The sequence below is a fragment of the Pseudophryne corroboree genome, chromosome 1, assembly GCF_028390025.1.
Source record: "Pseudophryne corroboree isolate aPseCor3 chromosome 1, aPseCor3.hap2, whole genome shotgun sequence".
NCBI lineage: Eukaryota > Metazoa > Chordata > Amphibia > Anura > Myobatrachidae > Pseudophryne > Pseudophryne corroboree.
This window is the reverse complement of record NC_086444.1, coordinates 252,159,947-252,167,521: the sequence shown is the minus strand read 5'-3', so window position 1 is coordinate 252,167,521 and position 7,575 is coordinate 252,159,947. Positions and strand designations below refer to the sequence as shown.

The 7,575-nt window shown below is 34.1% G+C and overlaps 2 long non-coding RNA genes across 3 annotated transcripts; one reads left to right on the top strand and one right to left on the bottom strand.

Annotated features, from left to right (window-relative positions):
* Positions 1 to 1,604: 1,604 nt before the first annotated feature.
* Positions 1,605 to 3,766, bottom strand: LOC135055512 (uncharacterized). 2 transcript variants are annotated; one of them, XR_010243774.1, is made up of 5 exons: positions 3,644 to 3,766; positions 2,761 to 2,864; positions 2,293 to 2,352; positions 1,876 to 1,971; positions 1,605 to 1,766 (listed from the first exon to the last, which is right to left on the bottom strand). It is a non-coding gene; the product is annotated as an uncharacterized LOC135055512 (long non-coding RNA). The 2 variants fall into 2 exon arrangements; XR_010243769.1 differs by lacking the exon at positions 3,644 to 3,766 and adding an exon at positions 3,016 to 3,321 and having other exon boundaries at positions 1,606 to 1,766.
* Positions 3,767 to 5,000: 1,234 nt separating this feature from the next.
* LOC135055473 (uncharacterized) lies at positions 5,001 to 7,264 on the top strand. The gene is made up of 5 exons (XR_010243764.1): positions 5,001 to 5,151; positions 5,931 to 6,034; positions 6,443 to 6,502; positions 6,824 to 6,919; positions 7,029 to 7,264. It is a non-coding gene; the product is annotated as an uncharacterized LOC135055473 (long non-coding RNA).
* Positions 7,265 to 7,575: the final 311 nt, after the last annotated feature.

Below are 7,575 nucleotides of genomic sequence, written 5' to 3'. Positions count from 1 at the left end.
CATCCCAGATGGCTGCTATTAAAACCAAGTTGTCGTATATGGAGGGCCGCTTACGAAGAAATAACGTACGCTTTGTGGGGCTGCCTAAGCGAGCTGAGGGTACACATCCAGAAAAATTCTTGGAGGACTGGCTACTCAGTGTGTTTAAAAAAGATGATTTTAGTGCGCAATTCGCGGTGGAGCGTGCACATCGTTTACCCTTTCAGGCCCCCCCTCACGGTGCCCCAGCGCGCACCATTATTGCCGGCATGCTCCACTTCAAGGATCGGGATGCCATTCTCTGCCTGGCCAGGTTGCACGGTCCGTTGCAGTTCGATAACCACTCTGTGTCTGTTTTCCCTGACTTTGCTATGGACGTACAGAAATCCAGGTCCCAATTTCTTCAGGTCAAACGAAAGCTGAGGGACAGGCAGATTCAGTATTCGATGCTGTTCCCTGCCAGACTGCGGGTGATATAGGAGGGCTCTACCCATTTCTTCAACTCTCCGAGAGAGGCCGAGGCGTGGCTGAAGCAGAGACCCCGTGCACCTCGGTGAATGGAGCTCCTATTGTACCGCCAGTTTATTCTGTGGTTTTTTCTCTCTCTCTCTCAGGTTTTCTTTATTTTAATTATGTAAGAGTTCATATGGTTGACTATTGTATGTGAAGGTTTATTTGTATGTCTTTTTACCGGGAGCCACTCTCCTTTACAGGGACCCCTTGCTGTGATATAGTAGTTGGGGGTGTCTACTCCTAACTGGTCCCTTTTTACGACCTTTACTATTTAGGTTTTTTTTTTAGTTTAGGTAATGGGAAGTTCGTGTAACCCTATCTTACCTCTAGATATTAGTCACTAATATAAGTCAGTGCCTCCACCCGAGCTAATTTCTATTTTGGCTTGCCTGGGTAAGCCTTGCATGAAATGGATGTGCTAATCAACAAATACGCATTTAATACCCAAATCCCCTTAGTATAATAATACATTAAATACCTGTTCTTCTTTCCTTTTCCTTAGGATCCAGAGAAACCACCACAATATCTTTATGGTAAATATAATTTTTATATATATATATATATATATATATATATATATATATATACACAATATCGGATAGGCACTCACCCTTCCTTGTGAATGGGGCCCTGGTGCCTTCTGGAAACAGTAACACATCCAGCATTTTCTAGCATGCAGTGGCACTCAGGGACAGACTCATGGATATTTCAGAACAAACAGTGTTTTAATCCATTCCAAAGCAAAGGATGGAACTTCTTTGCTTTGGAATGGATTAAAACACTGTTTGTTCTGAAATATCCATGAGTCTGTCCCTGAGTGCCGCTGCATGCTAGGAAATGCTGGATATATATATATATATATAAAACAAAAAATCAACCCTAATATCTTGCGCTATACCTCTAGTCTCAAACCAACAAGAAATACCCTCTGTCAGATAAGGTATTAAAAGTAGATTACAAATAGAAATGGATTCTCGTGGGAGCCAATATGCCTTTTGTATGACAATAATTAAAAGTTTTTATTGTACAGAAACAAACGATATTTATCCTAAGCGTTCGTTATTGACACAACCTTCTAAAAATTCATATAAAACAATATTACAATCTTATACATAAATTACAGTTGGATGTGAGGATTTTACAGCCAGGTGATCACAGTCAGAACTCGAAATGGATGTATCTCCAACCAGATGTTTGTGATAAGGACTTTGTTAACCAGACGTTGCAAAACCCAACGCGTTTCGTCCGTTAGGACTTCATCAGGGGTTTGGAATCTGGATAGTTACAAATGGAAATATATAAATCATATAGTCTTCATTAATAAGACATATTATTATCCAGGTAAGTATTCCATTGAAATCTATTGTGGATTAACATACATACCAGTTCTTATAGTAGGAGTGATTACCATTGATTAGAAAGGTTTAGAATATCCAATGATTACATCCAATCACATATTCAATTCGATAAATATAATATCTGAAACATTATCGTTATAATAATCAATAAACATTATCCTTATACAAATGATAAAAGGAAGAGGGAGGGAGAGTCAAAAGAAGAGAAAAGGGAGGGAAAGTCGAAAGAATATTATGAATGTCAATATAAATCAAATAGCTCCGTATTTATCCACATAATCAACATCAATTCAGCTGATGGAAATGATACAAAGGGCAGGGTCTACAAGTATCAGAAACCACCAATAGTTATAGAACACTCCAATTAAAGTCCACATAAAACTTCAAATTCACAATATACACACAATTATATCCACATTACAACTCATTGTACAATACATACCTAGATAGACTTCAAAAAAATATATATAAATTTGGTTGAAATTAGATGATGTTACGTTCCCTAAAAGGGATAAAGATAAAATAGTTTTTTGTCACTCAAATGATTGTTAATAGGAAATGTTCCTGTAACATCCTGTTTACCATTAAAATAACATAGATGCTACCAACAAATCAGAGAAGATATAACAACTTCCTCAATTGATTATAAGAAACCATGCTGATGTCAGTATTTAATGTAAGGTATTTAAGGTGATTCAAATAGAAGAACTTTTTTATCCAAAACTAATTAATAAATGATGTCTTTAATCTAACATGCAATGGGGAGTGGTATATTCAATCAATCATTAGAGAGCCAATTAAGTTCACAGCTGTAATTTATAACCAGCAAGAAGAACTTTTTAACATCTGAAATACTAATCTTAACATCATATGGTATTTAATATTTGCACTAAATTAGTCTGGTTCTTACCTATTTTCAATCAAGAATGGTGGAACCTTATAGTCTACCTCTGTTTATACATGTCACCAAACAGAGAACTTAGGAAAATTTCAAATCCTGAACGAAACTGTTCCCTGTGGACAAGTAAATCTAAATCAGTATATTACAATCATACTAAAATTAAGTAGTTACTCTTAAATTAAGGAATCCATTCATCTAATAAATTTTCAAAAAGACCATCCAATAACTAAGTTCCAAATATACAATTATAATACTCAAACTTACTTTTTACAGGAACAAGTGCAACCTCACTGAATCCCAACTACAGAATGAGAGGCAATATAAGGACATCCCTTTATAGCTCCCTTGATATTACATCACTTCCTGCTGGCTGATTAATTAATTTATTATTAGTTAGTGATGTGTTAGGACCTCATAGTACTATGTGGAATGCCATTCTTACTGGTTACCTAACAGATCCCCTAAATGATGTCTTTAATCTAACATGCAATGGGGAGTGGTATATTCAATCAATCATTAGAGAGCCAATTAAGTTCACAGCTGTAATTAATAACCAGCAAGAAGAACTTTTTAACATCTGAAATACTTAACCTCATATGGTATTCAATGATTGCATTAAATTAGTCTGGTTTTTACCTATTTTCAATCAAGAATGGTGGAACCTTATAGTCTACCTCTGTTTATACATGTCACCAAAAAGAGGACTTAGGAAAAATTTCAAATCCTGAATGATACTATTCCCTGTGGACAAGTAAAACTAAATTAGTATATTACAATCATATTAAAATTAAGTAGTTACTCTTCAATTAAGGAATCCATTCATCTAATACATTTTCAAAAAGACCATCCAATAACTAAGTTCCAAAAATACCAATATAGTACTCAAACTTACTTTTTACAGGAACAAGTGCAACCTCATTGAATACCAACTACAGAATGAGAGGCAATATAGGGGCATCCCTTTATAGCTCCCTTGATATTACATCACTTCCTGCTGGCTGATTAATTAATTTATTATTAGTTAGTAATGTGTTAAGACCTCATGGTACTATGTGGAATGCCATTCTTACTGGTTAACTAACATCAATTCTGCTTCCTGACATTATAAAAAATAAGAGGGGACAAAATCTGAACGCTACATGCGTTCCACTCTCACGTGCGTGTCAACGCACCGCACTTCCGGTTCCGGTGGAAGTACGCACCGCGTGCGTGTCACAGTCACGCACTTCCGGCGGATGTACATCACATGCGAGTCACGATCGCTGTTTGCGTGCCATGGTCCCGTAGTTCGATGGAGATGTGTCAGCGGATGTTAAATTTTGTGGTTAGCTTTAGGGATTCTTTCTGTGATGAATAAAGATTAAACAAAAATTCTTTATAAGGTCTACTATTAAAGAGTTCTTTGGTCATTAAAGTCAAACTCTTTTTTCACAGTTAGAATTGTAACATTAATATTGAATTCTAAATAGTAATAAAGTGCTGTTATCTCATCAATTAAATAAAGGTATTAATAGTGCTATTTATTAAATAAGTGTTAATCAATATAAGTGACCAATTTGTGATAAATAATATTAATTATAAACTATTTGATAAAAAAATATACTTAAAGTGACTTATTGCAATAATAACTAATAGTATTGATACGACATGTTTCAAATTTAAAGTTTAGTGTTTAATTGTCTGGTTCAAATTACACCGACAATATTAATATAACCAACATCAACATGATTTCCCATTTACAGAAAGATTCACCACATATTACATTTCATAAGAGTTATATATTGATAGACCATGAACATACTATATATACTTAAATCATCCCTAAGTTGTATATTCCTTTTATCAAACTTAAACTAAAAAACAAAAAACAAAACTATAAACATAGGGGGAGGGGGGGGGGGGACTGTAAGATGGCCGGCCATTTTTGTTTAATCTTTATTCATCACAGAAAGAATCCCTAAAGCTAACCACAAAATTTAACATCCGCTGACACATCTCCATCGAACTACGGGACCATGGCACGCAAACAGCGATCGTGACTCGCATGTGATGTACATCCGCCGGAAGTGCGTGACTGTGACACGCACGCGGTGCGTACTTCCGCCGGAACCGGAAGTGCGGTGCGTTGACACGCACGTGAGAGTGGAACGCATGTAGCGTTCAGATTTTGTCCCCTCTTATTTTTTATAATGTCAGGAAGCAGAATTGATGTTAGTTAACCAGTAAGAATGGCATTCCACATAGTACCATGAGGTCTTAACACATTACTAACTAATAATAAATTAATTAATCAGCCAGCAGGAAGTGATGTAATATCAAGGGAGCTATAAAGGGATGCCCCTATATTGCCTCTCATTCTGTAGTTGGTATTCAATGAGGTTGCACTTGTTCCTGTAAAAAGTAAGTTTGAGTACTATATTGGTATTTTTGGAACTTAGTTATTGGATGGTCTTTTTGAAAATGTATTAGATGAATGGATTCCTTAATTGAAGAGTAACTACTTAATTTTAATATGATTGTAATATACTAATTTAGTTTTACTTGTCCACAGGGAATAGTATCATTCAGGATTTGAAATTTTTCCTAAGTCCTCTTTTTGGTGACATGTATAAACAGAGGTAGACTATAAGGTTCCACCATTCTTGATTGAAAATAGGTAAAAACCAGACTAATTTAATGCAATCATTGAATACCATATGAGGTTAAGTATTTCAGATGTTAAAAAGTTCTTCTTGCTGGTTATTAATTACAGCTGTGAACTTAATTGGCTCTCTAATGATTGATTGAATATACCACTCCCGATTGCATGTTAGATTAAAGACATCATTTAGGGGATCTGTTAGGTAACCAGTAAGAATGGCATTCCACATAGTACTATGAGGTCCTAACACATCACTAACTAATAATAAATTAATTAATCAGCCAGCAGGAAGTGATGTAATATCAAGGGAGCTATAAAGGGATGTCCTTATATTGCCTCTCATTCTGTAGTTGGGATTCAGTGAGGTTGCACTTGTTCCTGTAAAAAGTAAGTTTGAGTATTATAATTGTATATTTGGAACTTAGTTATTGGATGGTCTTTTTGAAAATTTATTAGATGAATGGATTCCTTAATTTAAGAGTAACTACTTAATTTTAGTATGATTGTAATATACTGATTTAGATTTACTTGTCCACAGGGAATAGTTTCGTTCAGGATTTGAAATTTTCCTAAGTTCTCTGTTTGGTGACATGTATAAACAGAGGTAGACTATAAGGTTCCACCATTCTTGATTGAAAATAGGTAAGAACCAGACTAATTTAGTGCAAATATTAAATACCATATGATGTTAAGATTAGTATTTCAGATGTTAAAAAGTTCTTCTTGCTGGTTATAAATTACAGCTGTGAACTTAATTGGCTCTCTAATGATTGATTGAATATACCACTCCCCATTGCATGTTAGATTAAAGACATCATTTATTAATTAGTTTTGGATAAAAAAGTTCTTCTATTTGAATCACCTTAAATACCTTACATTAAATACTGACATCAGCATGGTTTCTTATAATCAATTGAGGAAGTTGTTATATCTTCTCTGATTTGTTGGTAGCATCTATGTTATTTTAATGGTAAACAGGATGTTACAGGAACATTTCCTATTAACAATCATTTGAGTGACAAAAAACTATTTTATCTTTATCCCTTTTAGGGAACGTAACATCATCTAATTTCAACCAAATTTATATATATTTTTTTGAAGTCTATCTAGGTATGTATTGTACAATGAGTTGTAATGTGGATATAATTGTGTGTATATTGTGAATTTGAAGTTTTATGTGGACTTTAATTGGAGTGTTCTATAACTATTGGTGGTTTCTGATACTTGTAGACCCTGCCCTTTGTATCATTTCCATCAGCTGAATTGATGTTGATTATGTGGATAAATACGGAGCTATTTGATTTATATTGACATTCATAATATTCTTTCGACTTTCCCTCCCTTTTCTCTTCTTTTGACTCTCCCTCCCTCTTCCTTTTATCATTTGTATAAGGATAATGTTTATTGATTATTATAACGATAATGTTTCAGATATTATATTTATCGAATTGAATATGTGATTGGATGTAATCATTGGATATTCTAAACCTTTCTAATCAATGGTAATCACTCCTACTATAAGAACTGGTATGTATGTTAATCCACAATAGATTTCAATGGAATACTTACCTGGATAATAATATGTCTTATTAATGAAGACTATATGATTTATATATTTCCATTTGTAACTATCCAGATTCCAAACCCCTGATGAAGTCCTAACGGACGAAACGCGTTGGGTTTTGCAACGTCTGGTTAACAAAGTCCTTATCACAAACATCTGGTTGGAGATACATCCATTTCGAGTTCTGACTGTGATCACCTGGCTGTAAAATCCTCACATCCAACTGTAATTTATGTATAAGATTGTAATATTGTTTTATATGAATTTTTAGAAGGTTGTGTCAATAACGAACGCTTAGGATAAATATCGTTTGTTTCTGTACAATAAAAACTTTTAATTATTGTCATACAAAAGGCATATTGGCTCCCACGAGAATCCATTTCTATTTGTAATATATATATATATATATATACATATACATATATATATATATAAATACACATACATATACTCTAATTACATACTCAATTACTAATTGACAATTTTCCTTTCTTTTTCTTCTTTTACAAATAACTATGCATGTAATACACAATAACACATACTATATACTCTACTTGAGTGACCCGGGTACTCTCAATCTTTAAATGCGCAGTTGGGGCCCAATGAGTGTATTTTTATC